The sequence below is a fragment of the Chrysemys picta genome, chromosome 2 (genome assembly GCF_011386835.1).
Source record: "Chrysemys picta bellii isolate R12L10 chromosome 2, ASM1138683v2, whole genome shotgun sequence".
In the NCBI taxonomy this organism is placed as follows: Eukaryota; Metazoa; Chordata; order Testudines; family Emydidae; genus Chrysemys; species Chrysemys picta.
In genome coordinates this window covers 273074050-273090380 of record NC_088792.1, presented here as the reverse complement: position 1 = coordinate 273090380, position 16331 = coordinate 273074050, and the positions used below count along the sequence as shown (strand labels likewise).

The 16331-nt window shown below is 44.5% G+C and overlaps 1 protein-coding gene across 9 annotated transcripts in view; it reads left to right on the top strand.

Annotated features, from left to right (window-relative positions):
• The window catches only part of ASAP1 (ArfGAP with SH3 domain, ankyrin repeat and PH domain 1), a 337309-nt gene that overhangs the window by 54606 nt on the left and 266372 nt on the right, over nucleotides 1-16331 (top strand). For 5 of the 9 annotated variants that reach the window (XR_010599012.1, XM_065586136.1, XM_065586131.1 and 2 more), the window contains exon 1: nucleotides 2846-3066. The exons of the other annotated variants lie outside the window; for them this stretch is intronic. The gene's annotated coding sequence lies outside the window, so the exon portion shown is untranslated. Of the gene's footprint in view, nucleotides 1-2845; nucleotides 3067-16331 lie in introns of those variants that run through there. 9 annotated transcript variants of the gene reach the window in all.

The window sequence follows — 16331 nt, the reverse complement described above, 5'->3', positions numbered from 1 at the left end:
TCAGCTGACTGATCAGTAAAGAACTTGAAGCCGTCTTCTCGACTCCCGTGCCTCCTTGGGGTAATTGGGCAGCTCCAGGGGGAAACGAGCCCATTTGGCTAACAATTGGACAACAAAATGGCAAATGAAATTTAATGTGGATAAATGTAAAGTAATGCACATTGGGAAAAATAACCCCAACTATACATACAATAAGATGGGGGGCTAATTTAGCTACAACTAATCAGGAAAAAGATCTTGGAGTTATCGTGGATAGTTCTCTGAAGGCGTCCACGCAATGTGCAGCAGCAGTCAAAAAAGCAAACAGGATGTTAGGAATCATTAAAAAGGGGATAGAGAATAAGATGGAGAATATCTTATTGCCCTTATATAAATCCATGGTACGCCCACATCTTGAATACTGCGTATAGATGTGGTCTCCTCATCTCAAAAAAGATATACTGGCATTAAAAAAGGTTCAGAGAAGGGCAACTAAAATGATTAGGGGTTTGGAACGGGTCCCATATGAGGAACAATTAAAGAGGCTAGGACTCTTCAGCTTGGAAAAGAGGAGACTAAGGGGGGATATGATAGAGGTATATAAAATCATGAGTGATGTGGAGAAAGCGAATAAGGAAAAGTTATTTACTTGTTCCCATAATATAAGAACTAGGGGCCACCAAATGAAATTAATGGGCAGCAGGTTTAAAACAAATAAAAGGTAGTTCTTCTTCACATAGCGCACAGTCAACTTGTGGAACTTCTTGCCTGAGGAGGTTGTGAAGGCTAGGACTATAACAGGGTTTAAAAGATAACCTCCATGAATTTATCCAGTTAAGTCCATTACTGGCTATTAGCCAGGATGGTTAAGGAATGGTGTTCCTAGCCTCTGTTTGTCAGAGGGTGGTGATGGACGGCAGGAGAGAGATCACTTGATCATTACCTGTTAGATGCACTCCCTCTGGGGCACCTGGCATTGGCCACTGTTGGTAGACAGGATACTGGGCTGGATGGACCTTTGGTCTGACCCAGTAGGGCCGTTCTTATGTGTACACAGACTGACTTCCTGGTACCTCCTCCAAAGTCTTCCCTCCAGGAGCCAGTAAAAAAGTTGGAGAGGAAGTCACCTCAGTCATATCACTGCGTGTTTCTTATTTGGTGCCTATATACTACAACAATGGCCACCCTAAAAATACCTGAAGCAAACACATAGATATTATACCTGGGACTTCCCATAAAGGATACTTCTGCTACTGCAGAATGTGGGTATCCACCCTCTGTGCCAGGTTGACGAGTGAGTGCATATTACTCCTATGTCCAAAGCCTTTCACTGGCTGAGTGACATTCAAGATGCTACTTATCCTGTACAAAGCCCTCAAGAATGCAGGAGAGTCCAGATACCTCAGGGATATCCTCTTGCTTTCCAGTATGCCATATGCCCTGTACAGATTCAAGGGAGATGGGGGCAAGGCATTCTTAGCAGTAGATCCTGGCCTTTAGAATTTATTAACACCAGAAAGTCACCTAAACTTGCACCTGGCCTCTTTCAGAAAACATAGTATGGTTTCAATTCTGCAAATACACATGTGCTTAACTTAATGCATGTGAATATTCCCACTGACTTCAATGGGACTACTCATGTTTGAAAATTAAGTGTACACATAAGCATTTGCAGGTCCAGGGGACAATTATGCACCTACTTTTGCACAAAGTTCTAATGGGTCTTTAAAAGCTACAACTGCTCAGGGTCCTAATTAAGATTTTATCCAATAAAGTTAAAAAACTATAGGAAACAACAAAAACCCCATGAGAAAATTATACAACATGCTGTTTTCACGCTACATAGGAAAGTAAACCAAAAGAGACAGAGCAAAGTCTTTATTTAGGCAAAACTCCCCTGGTTTATCCTGGCTAAGAGCTGCAGAGTTTGGCTTTCAAGTAATTGACTAAGTATAGTAAAGGTATTTTTAAAAAATTATCCCTTGTTCCTTTAAGAGTTCTCTCATGTTTTTAAACTGTCCTTCCTCCATTCTGCTTCAGTCAACAGAATAATAAAATCATCAAATGGTACCTGTAAGGTAACACATAGAAGGCTGTATAAATCTGATGTTACAGCAAAAGAAAGAAAAAACTAAAAACACAGATGGAAATAAAGCAAATAGAGGACTACTAGGTGAACATGGTTAGCAGCATGCAGACATTCAGACAGGTTTATCCTGCTGCTTCAGACTAAGGCTGCCATATAATTTACTTTTCAAATGAGGAATACTAACCTAACAAAAATTAGAAGAACAGGAGTACTTGTGGCACCTTAGAGACTAACAAATTTATGAGAGCATAAGCTTTCGTGGACTACAAAGTCTCTAAGGTGCCACAAGTACTCCTGTTCTTCTTTTTGCGGATACAGACTAACACGGCTGCTACTCTGAAACCTAACAAAAATTGCACAATTTAAGTAAAATGTCACCATGTAGAGATCAAAAGCAAGAGGGAAAAAATATCCTCCACAATAGGCTAAAAAGGAGTCTCAACAGAGCTCTGCTTGCTCAGACAAACACATAATGAGGAACCCTTTAGACTTTTGAACCCAACTAGACAGATTATGTTACAAGGAATGTCAGATTTCAGTTTTAGCAGTCGTCAGGGTAAGGGTTAACTGGAGACGCAGCATGTTAACTGTATCTGTGGAGATTATGGAATGTTTATCCAGTGATCAGATTTCCTGTTAAGTGTTTGGATTTCCTGAAATCCTTGCTATCAACCCAAGTGCTGTCCACTGAACAGACTTTGTGGGGGGGTTTCTTTGTGCTCACATGGTAGGCTTTCCTTCCTGCTCTCTTCCCAGTTGTAGTGCCTGTGTGTCCTCACCGCTCAGGACATTTATGGATGGAAATCAAAACTTTTAGTCTCCAGAAGTCTGTGGACCACTGTACATTGGATTTTTTTGTTTTTAACTGGAAATAACAACTGAAGAAACATGGTTTCTTTCAGCGGCCCATGGGAGAGGATGTTTTAGCCTAAAATGGAATAATGGCCTTAGGTTTGAGGAACAAATCTGGAATGGGAATTCAAACTGCACAAGTTCTGGTAAGTTGCAGCATGCTAAATTTAGGTGTGGTTAGTACTGTACAGTACTTAGACAAAGACAAGGTGGGACTGTGTGTCCATTGAATCTGACTGCTAATCACTTTACAACAAACAGATCCGTGAAACTGAGGAGATAGGACTTTTTGGGAGTGGGTGTGGGGTATAGTGGTGAAGTCCATTTTTTAATTCCCTGTAAATGCATGCTATTTACCTGAACAAAATATATAGGGCCTGATTCTGCAAATCCTTGTTCTTCCAAGTAATCCTTACTCACGAGTAGCCTGATTAACTTTAAGAATTGCACATGTAAGCAAGGGCTTTCAGGATTGCGCCCATATATAAGTTACTTGGTAAACCACAATGTTTTGATCTTAGAAAGGAGTGAGTGAATCAGAGGTTTTTGTTAAAATAGGAATTTTATGGCTGTATTTTTAATTGTATTCCTCATAGGTCTTTTGCATGTTGAATCTAAACTTGGTTTTAAATTTTTAAAAGAATCAGTGAGACACTTTTTTCCTATTGCCTTTTCAAATGAATTTGTAATAGAAGCAAAAATGTATTTAGTGCAGCTGTATTGCTAGAGGCCAAAAAGGGGCTTCTTTTTTGTCTGTAGCAAAATTGCTGAAAGATACCTTATAGCAAATGAATTGTGCAACTAAAACAAAACGTAAGACATGGCTTATGATTTAACTAGGGTGCATGGCAGTGATAGTAGCCTTGTGTATTTTTAATTAAACCCTGATCACAAATTCAGCGGGTCTGATGGTCTCACAGTCAATGAGTCAGCATTTGAAAGGAAACACTTAAGGCCCAATCTTGTAGTCCTTGTTCAGGCAAATCTCTTCTAGAAATCCAGTGCAAGTTCTGCCAGAACGAAAAGGGCAAATCAGACTCCTAGGCACTGAACTATTGAAATTCATTTTACACTGTCCTCAAATAAGTGCTCTAGTTACACTCAACACTTCTGAGTTATTTGAATTAATTCAAAAATCTTTTAGTGGGGGTGGGGGATTAGATGGCCTCAAGTTGTTTCGATATTAGGGAGCATCTGTGCTAGAGGGAATTATGTGTAATAAGTTTACTTGAGATATTTACACCTCAGCATTGTTTTCACACTGGAATACTGAAATCTCCCTGAATTTTAATGTATGTTATTGCAGGTTTAGGGCAGTCAAGCCATGTTAAAACTAAAACTCTCTAGGTATTTTAGTGGGAAAATACTTTTCCATTTACAAACTGAAAGAAAGTGCTCACCAACTTCTGCATTTTAATCTTACTGTGTGGAGTCCTTGGGGATTCTAAACACATTTGTTTTTATTTTGGTGCTCCCCCTTCCTGTGCAAAAACTTAGTCCTGATCCTGCAGTTCTTATACAAAGCCCTGATGTCAATAGGAGGCTTTTGTGAGTGAGATTGTCAGGATTAAGCACTTCTCTTTCCATCAGTCTTGTAAGAATGCCATTTTGATTGTTTACTTGTGATACTGAAGAGAAAGTAGCCAGTGTTTTACACATGGAAAGTTGAAATTCTCTTCCAAAGTTGTGTACTTTGAACATATACACCTATCTCATTGAGCTGGAAGGGATCCTGAAAGCCCCCTGTCTTCACTAGCAGGACCAAGTACTTATTTTGCCCCAGATCCCTAAGTGGCCCCCTCAAGGATTGAACTCACCACCCTTGGTTTAGCAGGCCAATGCTCAGACTACTGAGCTATCCTTCCCCCCAACTTAAGTCTTCCCAGACACCCATACTCATGTGAGTAGCTCCGTGGAGCCAACAGAGGCATGAGTAGGGACTTCTCACCTGAGTAATGGTGTGCAGGACTAGACCTTTGGTGTTCTGCTGTGCATTAAAGGCTGTACCCTACTTTGGTTGTCTATATACATGACTGGAAATAAAGCAGAATAGAGGGGGATATCCTCATCTCCAGACTATGATGTTCTGTCTGCAAAACTCCTAGCAATACCAAAGGGCTAAATGCCCAAGTCCAGGTGTCACTAATGATAGGTGATCTTCAGAAAATTCAGAGAATGAGTTGAGATAATTACTGAAAAGAAACATGGGGACTTTTCCAAGCCCAATTAAATCTCTTGGGTTTGAAAATCAGGTTGGCAGTGTCATAAGAGCAGGATTTTCTGTAGAAATGCCAGTGTTTCTGGTTTGGGTTAAGCTGGAAATGCTGAGAGTATAGCCTTTCTAGTGATATTTTGGTGTTTCCTCTTCTGCCCACACCCAGAAAGAGGAAATGCAGATGCACAACCTTTATTTCTTTGTGTATGTGTTTTCTTTTCCTTGTGTGAACTTTCTTTTTTTATTTCAAACCTCACAACGTTTTAAAGTTCAGTTTGGTCTGGAGTTTGGGAATTTGTTCAGCGCTCTATTTATTTAGCTGCACCAAGCCATGTCCCCTTAACTAAAAGTGATTATTATATTAGGGGTTTTTTTTATTTATTTTTTTAATGTGGTCACCTTGGTCCAGCTTCCAGTGGCCATTTGCTGACATAACAATAAGCACCATGGTAACTCGCCCTCTGAAATTTTCTCAGTGACAATCAGCAGAGAAGCAGTGGCGGATTAAGGATTTTGCCGCCCCTAGGCCCTGAAATAATTGCCGCCCCTGGCCCCATATGAACTTGTTGTAGTTTTTTTACAAATTCGTTTGAACTAAAATGAATCTAAATAACATTAAAATAATTGAACATTTACAAGTTTTATTATAAATTAAATTACAAATACAGCGGACCCTCGCTTGAACGCGCGTCTGTCTAGCGCGAGACCACGCATGGATCCAAAACCATGTTCAAGTGGGGGGTCCGGTGCAGTTTAGGATTCTCGCGAGTATGTTTACTAAATGGCGTCACGCCGTCATTGGTGGTTTCAATACGCGCTATGATTGGTAGAATCGCGTCGTCACTGATGCCGCGATTACAAAAATGCTGCTATTATAAATTTGCTGCCCCTGCAAATTTGCTGCCCTAGGCCTTGTCGGCCTAAGCGATAATACGCCGCTGGCTGAATGGACATCGAGAGCAAACCACCCTGTTATCCTTGGAGATATTTCCTTCAGGTCTTTTTAGTCTATTCCTAATGACCACCAATAAGCTCTACAGTTACAGACCCCATTGTACAATCTCCTTTCTGCATATATGAGGCGCTCCTCAACTCATGCACTCATTCTGTGCCTCCCATTCACCGTTGTGCCTGCCAAGCCGCCTGCTTTGCTTCTTGTTGTTGTTGGCAAGAGTGAGTAAACAGTTTTGACAGGCATAGCGTACTGGAGAGTCAACTTAATACATACAATGATGTTTCTTTTCCCAGACGATCAATGGGCCAGAGTAACTAAACTATTTCGACTAAATCATTTCTCACATTAAAAGCTTCTAACCCTTCCTGCCCCCTTTGTTTTATGGGAAAAGAATAGGATGTGATTTTTGGATCTCTTCTGGCCCGCACAGCATTTTTAATCTTCAGTCATTTTTCTACCATTTCTCAAACGCTTTCTTCAAAACCCTTTTTAAATGGCCACCCAAACTTCAGGTGAAATTCCCACACTTGTGGGCCTTTCAGGCACACAAGGGGGCAACTGTCCACATGCATTTGTATGTGCTACCGTGGGATCTGCCTGGACAAATAAGGCAGCTGATTTTGCAAAACTGTCTCCCTGTACGATTGGGTTCATTGCACAAATATCTGTTCCATGGCTTTGCAACCCACAACAAAAAAGAAAGGGATTTTTTATTTGATGGAATATTTCTGTCACGCAACGAGAATCGGCCCAGATTTAAAGTAGGCCCAGTGGAGCTCAGGAGAGAGTTCCAAATACACCAGTGTGCTTGTGCTTGTTCTCTCGCCCTCTGATTCAAAGTCCCCTTTTTGGCTTTACGAAGCTGAGGTACCTCAGATGCACGGGAGGGAAGGACACAATATGTAGTCTTAAAACAATGGGTCAGAATAAAAGGAATGGAATTAGCACTCCGATTGGAATAAATTCAGTCTTGGTATTCTGCCCACTAACCAAGCTCCCCCTACTTGAGCATGGCTTGTTTCTAGCCCCAGCAGGGCTCGTGTCCCAGTGCCTATTCTCTCACTCTAGAGAGAGTGACTCTTCTGCTATATTTTCTTATACCTTGGCTGGAGTTACAAAAAAAAATCTACCACTGTGAGTTAGCAGAAATTACTCTGCATCTTTATGCAGGGTTCTAGCACCCAGAAACGGGATGAGTTCCTAGAAGAATGCTGTATCCCTATGCAGGTTCAGATACCCTGCCACTGTATTCGAGGGAGACTGGATGACCCAGACAGCACATGATTGGTAATAAGAGCTAGAACCTTTCAGCTGTGTCATAGGTCACCAGCACAAAACTCTCCTAGTTTGATTGGGTCTGATCTTATGAAGTGCCACCCCCAACTCCTACAGCACTCGAGGATACTTCCCGGCCTCACAGAACTGGGCACACGGGACCTGCTCCAATGCCCACGGCAGTCAGTAGAAAGACTGCCATTGATGTCAGTGGGCTTTGGATCATGGCCATAGTGGCCAAAATTTGTCACCATTTAATGGCTGTTTACCAGCTATCGTCAAACTCTCAGGTGGCATTGGTCTCTTGGAATCAGTGGGTGTTTTCAGCATAGTTCTTGGCAAGTAGATGTCCACATCACACACAAAATCCCACAACACCATAACTGTCTCTCGTGTTGGCATGCTCATCAGGGGCACCAAATATTGAAGGGAGACAAAGAATGAACTGTCATTCACCCTGATAGGTGGCCTGTGTTTAAGTCAGAGTAGAAGCAGGTCAGGTCAATGTCAAGAAGCAGATGCATGCTCCGTTTGTGTACTGTGGATACGGAAAGGGTGCAGATCCTGGGTTGCTTTTAACTGGGATAGTGGATGGAGATTTGCCAATTTACACCAGCTGAGGATCTGGCCCAGCATGTTACTATTTAGAGCTGTTGAACAAAGCAACTTTCACCAGCATTAAATTTGAACAAACTGTCAATGACAACGATCAGTGTTTACTGCTTCTCAGTGGCTGCTAGTTATTTCTAAAAGTCAAGAGGAATCTACTGATTTGCTTTGCTTTCTAATACATCTCACTGAAAACAAACGAAGGAAACCTCCTCCCCCCACTCACCAAACTGGTCTACAGGTATTTGTGAAGTGGGGGGTGCTTAGTGGTTAACCACTTAACAATTTGAAGCATGTGGCTAACTCAAAAAAGCCTGTCTCTAAACATTTGCAGCCTTTAATTATATTAACAGGAAAGGAGTGTTTGTTGGTTCTGCTAGCTGCACTGTAATACTGGGCCAGGAAGCTGTACACATCCCATGACAAAGCTCCTGATAAAATGCACTCATTTTATCCTTTGGAACTTATCTTCCGTCTGCCTACTAGGGCAAGGCCCAGCTGCTCTCCTATGTCAAAGCTATATTGTGTTTCTGCTTGGCATGTCACAGTGAAACACACAACAGGAAATAAAATAGGGAGAGAAGAAAGAGGGCTGTTTGTCATAAGAGGGACAGCAGCTTCATAAAGGGAATAAGAGGCAGAGTAACAAACTGAAATTGAGGAATATTTGTTACAAAGCTTAGTAAAGGTGAGGTTGTGGAATAGTATCAGAGGGGTAGCCGTGTTAGTCTGAATCTGTAAAAAGCAACAGAGGGTCCTGTGGCACCTTTAAGACTAACAGAAGTATTGGGAGCATAAGCTTTCGTGGGTAAGAACCTCACTTCTTCAGATGCAAGAATAGTTGTGGAATAGTCTTTCTAGTGGGCGCCACATAGGCTGAGGCATTTAGAACAGTGGTTCTCAAAGCTGGTCCGCAGCTTGTTCAGGGAAAGCCCCTGGTGGGCCGGGCCGGTTTGTTTACCTGCCGCGTCCGCAGGTTTGGCCGATCACAGCTCCCACTGGCTGCAGTTCACTGCTCCAGGCCAATGGATGTGCTGGCTGTCCTTCCCGCAGCCCCCATTGGCCTGGAGCGGCGAACCGCGGCCAGTGGGAGCCGTGATTGGCCAAACCTGCGAACTCGGCAGGTAAACAAACCGGCCTGGCCTGCCTGGGGCTTTCCCTGAACAAGCGACAGTCCGGCTTTGAGAACCACCGGCTTAAACCACTAAAACTTAAGATTGCAAAATTTTTCTATGTTGAGAGACTCATGAGAAATCTTACGACCAATGACTGCTACTACTCCCCTGCAACAGGAGTTTTGTTTGTATTCAATTTTCATTTATTTATAATGCAGACCCACATGCTATAGGCAGGACTTCCTATCCTTTGCTCTGAGTCTACGTGCTATTTGACAGGCACATTTTTTAAGAAGTCAGCTATACAGACTGGCTACTCTAGTTACCTCCCTTTGCCCAACAAGGAACCTATATCATAACCCAGCAGCTAAAAATGTGTTTCCAACCTGTATGTTCTCCCACCAAAGTCCTCCCAACATCTCTCAGCTCAGGAAGCAAATGTACCTTGAAGCATGCCATGAAGGTTTACCAACTAGCACTGTTTTGGACCAAGGGGAAGTGAGGCCCTGCCAGCTGCTCCCTCTCTGTTATATAATCTCCAGCTCTGGCACCACTGCTGAACACAATGGTGGCTGTGTGACATGGGAAGAGAGGTGGTCTTCCAGCTCAGTTGGTCCTAGACCACATGTGTTTCTTAATATCCATTCTCCAGTCTGAGGAGAAGAAAATTATACTATTAGGGTTACCATTCGTCCGGATTTACCCGGACATGTCCTCCTTTTTGTGCTAAAAATAGCGTCCGGGGGGAATTTGTAAAGCACTCACAATGTCCGGGATTTCCCCCTCCCCCGGCACAGCAGAGCGAGCGGCTGGGAGGGCTGCAGGAAAGTCCCGGGCTGGACTCCGGAGCAGCTGGAGAGGAGCTCCGCCCTGCATTCTGAGCAAGTGTCTCAGCACAAAGTGCAGCCCTCCCCTTTTGCAACTGGGAGCAGTTTCTGCCATGCAGCGTAGCAAAACGGGAGCGAGAGCACTTTGTGCTGATACAAGGGCAGCTCTCCCCTGCAACCCGGTCCAGACCAGGGACCGGGTTTTGTTGTGCAGGGCCAGGGACCGGGTTTTGTTGTGCTGGGGAGCTTAGCCACGTGTCCGGCTCGCACAGAGCCCAACACCCTGTTCTGAGCAGCAGGGTAAGGGGGGCAGGAGAAGGGGCAGGGAGGTTCTGGAGGGGGCAGTCAAGAAACGGGGGGGGGGGGGCTTTTTGGGGGGAGTGGAGAAAGTTTTGGGCAGTCAGGGTACAGGTAGGGGGTAGGGTCCTGGTGGGCAGTTGGGGGGGGGTCTTAGGAGGGGGCAGTTAGGGGACAAGGAACAGGGAGTCTTAGGTAGGGGGTGGGGTTCTGGAGGGCAGTTAGGAGCAGGGGTCCCAGGAGGGGGCAGTCAGGGGACAAGGAGCGGGGGGGGGGGGTAGGGGGCTGGGAGTTCTGGGGGGGAGCTGTCAGGGGGCAGGAGTGGGGAGAGGGATCGGAGCAGTCAGGGGACAGGGAGCAGAGGGGTTTAGATGGGTTGGGAGTTCTGGGGGGGGGCTGTCAGGGGGCAGGAGTGCGGAGAGGGATCGGAGCAGTCAGGGGACAGGGAGCAGAGGGGTTTAGATGGGTTGGGAGTTCTGGGGGGGGGGGCTGTCAGGGGGTGGGGAGTGGTTGGATGGGGCGTGGGAGTCCCAGGGGTCTGTCTGGGGGTGGGGGTGTGGATAAAGGTTGGGGCAGTCAGGGGACAAGAGGCAGGGAGGCTTAGATAGTCCTGGGGGGCAGTTAGGGGCAGGGGTCCCAGGAGGGGGTAGTCAGGGGACAAGGAACGGGGGGAGGGTTGGGAGGTCAGGGGGGGCGGGAAGTGGGAGGGGCTAGGGCGGGGCTCCTCCCGTCCTCTTTTTTGCTCGCTGAAATATGGTAACCCTAATACTATGGCCTAGTGCTTGAACCACAAGAAAGAGATTTGAGATTCCCAGTGTAACCTTGTTCTGACACTGTGAACTTGAGCAATCCTCTACAATTCCAACTATAAAATGGGAGTAATACAATTTACCAGCTTGCAGAGGTGGTACTTCAATAATGTTTTCTCCCCATCTGGTTTTCAACCAAACAATCAGCTCCCTACTCTTCTCCCATCACAATCCATAAAGTTAATGGTCTTCCCCTCAGTCTGTCAGTTCTTCCACACCCACTCCTAGCCCAGTATCCCTCAATCCACCCTCCTCTCCCTCCCCAGCAACACATGAAGGCAGGCAGGTTGTCCTGCAACCTCTGGCTGTGTATTTGCAGAATAATGTTCTTTAATGGTGGGGAATGGTTATCGAAGTGGATGGATCTTCTCTAACTACTGGAAGTTGCTGTTAGCTCGTGTGGGGGATCAGGTCTTCTGTAACTGGTGTGAGAGCGCTGGTCTTCTCTAGGTAGTCTGAGGAAGCATGTTTCCACTCAGTGATAGTGGGGAATTTGGAGGAAAGCAGAGCTCCAGTCAATCAGCTCCATCTCAGTTCTGGTTCTTCAGACTCCAGATGGGGCTGGGCACACAAACATCAGAGCAGCAGCAGCTTGGCCCTGCCTCCTGTCTTTCTCCTTGTGCATTGCTGCAGCAGCCAGCAGGGAAGGAGGTGTATGTGTGAAATAGGTGGTGCATCCTCCATGTGCTCCTAGATGCCAGTGGAACATGCAGGAGAGTAGTTCTTTTGCACATGCTAGCACGGCTGTGCCAGTTGTGAGTGCACCCACTGTGCAGTACCTGGCTGAACCAGCCGGTTTAGTCCCTGCCTCAGAAAGGGCTGAATGTTTTAACCTGCTGAACCAGCAGTCCTTAGCATTTTGGACTACACCATAACACTGAGTGCATGTTGTCATAAATGGAGCATGTGTGATGTGACTAACTGCTGCTTCTCCCCTGCACTCAAACCCTTGTTAGATCCCTAACAACCCAAAGCACTTAATATATTTCATCACTATGTAAATCTCTCATAAAACACCACCAGCTCCTCAGCTGGTGTAAATGATCTGGCCCATCCATCTTATCAGGTGCATGTCTTTGTTGCACTTCCTTTAATAATTAAATGTGTCAGCAGGTGCTTTTTTATCTCTGTTCATACCAGTAACAATCATAGCCAAGTACGCAGCGAAGCTTATCAGACTCAGATCTTAGCACAACTCAGTATTTATACATCCATATAAAAAGGTATCTACACTTAATGACTGAGTCATTTGTCAAGACATTTTACCATTCCTACAATATACTGGGTGTTTATATTGAATGTACAGATTTTAAATAGTGTGACAGACCCAAACCAGTGGGGTACAGGAGTCTGGTAGAGGGCAAATATACTGGTCACTGGATGAGTAGTTTTCTGTTCCCTGAGTGACCAGAGCAGGGGCTGCCCTAGAGTAATCAGGAACCTGCTAGAACCAGTTAAGGCAGGCAGGCTAATTAGGACACCTGGAGCCAATTAAGAAGAAGCTGTTAGAATCAATTAAGGCAGGCTAATCAGGGCACCTGGGTTTTAAAAGGAGCTCACTTCAGTTTGTGGTGGAAGTGTGAGGAGCTGGGAACAAGAGGTGCAAGGAGCTGAGTGGGAGTGCTGCTGGAGGACTGAGGAGCACAAGCGTTATCAGACACCAGGAGGAAGGTCCTGTGGTGAGAATAAGGAAGGTGTTTGGAGGAGGCCATGGGGAAGTAGCCCAGGGAGTTGTAGCTGTCATGCAACTGTTACAGGAGGCACTATAGACAGCTGCAGTCCACAGGGTCCTGGGCTGGAAGCTGGAGTAGAGGGTGGGCCCGGGTTCCCCCCCAAACCTTCCAATTGACCTGGACTGTGGGTTCTTCCAGAGGGGAAGGTCTCTGGGCTATTCCCCAACCCACATGGTGAATATCTGAGGAAAGAAAATCTGCCGATAAGTGCAGGACCCACCAAGATAGAGGAGGAACTTTGTCACAATAGGTACAGACACTCATGCCTAAATTCTGATCTCTTTTACAGTAGAATAATTGCTTTGAATTCACTAGAGTTATTCCAGAATTACACAAAGGTAAATGAGATCTTCATCAGAACTCTTGTCCTCAAAAACACATATGAGATGAACATGATCATTGTTTTGTATGTTTAAGAAGTTGTGTATAATTGAGAAGGGATGGACAGAAGCAATCCATCCAGCTTTTGGTAAGGACACGGTTTAAATCTGGCTCTGGCAGAAGAGAAGATCTACAGCTGTTATCTGCACTCACTGCCTAGAAAGACAAATGTATCTGAGCTCAGCTGAAACCAATTTCCTTACTGGACTGGACCAATTTCCTTATGGAGAATACTGGACTTGAAAGGCCTGATCATCGGTTCCTCCATTCCTGCACTAGGAGCAGGGATGCAAAGGTGATTGTAAATCATCTTTGTGCCCTTAATATACTGGAGCCCTGCAGGACCCTACCTGGCATCAAAAGTGAGTTAGAGTACCCTACAACATCTAACTTATGTTTTTCTTCCCAGGGTCCCCTATGTCCCATGGGAAGTATAAAATAGCCATAGGGCTGTGCACTCTGGCTGAGCCCCTGACAGTCCTCTGATCTATCCCTGATGTCGTGCTTGGGAGCAAAAGATATCATGGTTGGTGTAGAGCATTTATGCCAGTTTTACACTGGCTCCCTGCACAGAGGGTATTCTCCAGGGGCAATTCTCCCCACTTTAGGGACCCTTAACACTGCCAGAGTAGCCTAAAGTATATATGATAATTAAGCCCTAAGTGCATAGGCTGTTGGAAACTGATATCTCAATGAATTTGTGTAATGGCCACCATCTTGGTGCAGGGACCTCTACATTAATCTCTACAGTTTGACTTAAATAATCAGGCTCTGTAGCAAACCCATATCTGCTGTGGATCATATGGGGAAAATACATACCCAGCAGTGGGTTACATGCCCTTCTTCTGTCCAGAGGATGTAAGTCAAGGCTCTCAACAGCTCATATCCCAGATGAGCTCTCATTTATGTGACGGGCACCATGTTGGCTGACACCAGGAATTGAACTGGGGCCTTTCTGAGCAGAAACCATGAATCTTTACCACTTAAGCAAGAAAGCCAGGCTCATAAGCTAAGAGCTGCAACAGATTCTCATCCTTTGTAGATCAAGCACAAAGCACAATACATACACTGAGCAGTCAGTTACCCTTGGATAAGAACTAGGATCACCCTGATATCAAGGAAACGGAGTTTTAGTCAATAGGTTTTTGTGCTACTTGTATGTTGAGTTTATAGTTTGAGTCTGTAGGGACATTTTCCTTTTCCTTGGGGGGAAGGAGGATGTTATTTGTATGCAGGGCTGGCACAACCCATTAGGTGATCTAGGCGGTCGCCTAAGGCGCTACAATTTGGGGTGCGGCGACCGCGGTGGTATTTCGCCGTCGGGACCTTCCGCTGCCTCTGTGGGGGGGAGGGCGGCATTTCAGGGCGGGACCTTCCGCCACCTAGGGCGGCAGAAAAGCTGGTGGCGCTCCTGTATGTCATGTGGTATTTTACAGGTTGGGAGAAAAACATCCAAAAGGAACTTTAAAACCATAGAAATTTGTCATAATGAGTATTCTGATGACCATGAATGTGGATCTGGCCAATCTGTAGTAGTAATGCTTCACTTTGTGTATCCGTATCAAGGGTGCCATTCTTGCTAGAGCCAGGCATCATGGCTAGAAGTTAAACCAACCACTTTTAAAACTTTGGTGCCTAAAGCTAGGTACCTAAATAAGTAACTTCCAGGGGAGCTCCAGGTACTTAGCACCTTTGAAAGTCAGGCTATTTAGCTGGGTGCTTATATATGGGTAGAAGAACCTAGCTTAAGCTACCCAAGACTGAAAACTTTTGTCTGTTTCTCCACGTAAGTCTGTTAATGTATCTCAGTCCTAACATACAACACTTCTGCTTTTGAAATTCTGGGCCTCTCCTGAGTGAGAATTGCCAACTAAGCCAAACTGTGGTGTATATACAAGTGAGATAGTGACTTGGAAGAAACCTCCAAACTCAGATGAGTTTGTGAATTTACGCAGAAAAGGAATCCAGATCCTCAAACAACAACTTGGTGCTTTAGCTACATAGCGCTACATAGCTGCCTCTATTGCATATTCATTCACATTTAAGTACTAGAGGATGCACATGTGGGATTTTAACTGTTTAAAGCACTCCCAGGTGGTTGTGCAATACCATATTTCCACTGAGTAAGAAAGATAGGAAGTCTGGCAAGAGACCACCCTGGATTAACCAGGAGATCTTCAATGATCTGAAACTCAAAAGAGTTCTACAAAAAGTGGAAACTAGGTCAAATTACAAAGGATGAATATAAACAAATACAAGTATGTAGGGACAAAATTAGAAAGGCCAAGGCACAAAGCGAGATTAAACTAACTAGAGACATAAAGGGTAACAAGAAAACATTCTACAAATACAATAGAAGCAAGAGGAAGACAAGGCCAGGGTAGGCTCATTACTTAATTGGGGGTGGGAGGAGGGACAATAACAGAAAATGTGGAAATGGCAGAAGTGCTAAATTACTCTTTTGTATCAGTTTTCACCTAAATGATTAGTAGTGGTTGGACATCAAACATGGTGAATAGCCTCTGAGCCTACCGCATTTTCACTGGCAAAGTAGGGAAAGAACAAGTTAAAAATTAATCAGACAAGTTAGATGTCTTAAAGTCGCCAAGGCCTGATGAAATACATCGTAGAATAATCAAGGAGCTGATTAAGGAAATATCTGAGCCATTAGTGATTATCTTTTAAAAGTCATTAAAAATGGCAATTATTACAGAAGACTGGAAAAGGGCAACTATAGTGCCAACCTATAAAAAGGGAAATAAGTATAACCTGGGGAATTACAGACCAGTCAGCTTACTTTCAGTACCCAGGAAAGATAATGGAACAAATAATTAAGCAATTGATTTGCAGACATGTAGAAGATAATAAGGTGATAAGTAACAGTCAGCATGGATTTGTCAAGAACAAATAATGTGAAACCAACCTAATAGCTTTCTTTGACAGGATAACAAGCCTGGTGGATTGGGGAGAAGCAGTAGATGTGGTATATCGTGACTTTAGTAAGGCTTCTGATACTGTCTTGCATGACGTTCTCATAAACAAAGTAGGGAAATATAACCTAGATGGAGCTATAAGGTGGGTGCATAACTGGAGAAAAACCATTTCCAGAGAGTGGTTTGGTTCACAGTCAAACTAGAAGTGCATATCGAGTGGGATCCTACAGGGATCAGTTCTAGGTCTGGTTCTGTTCAATAT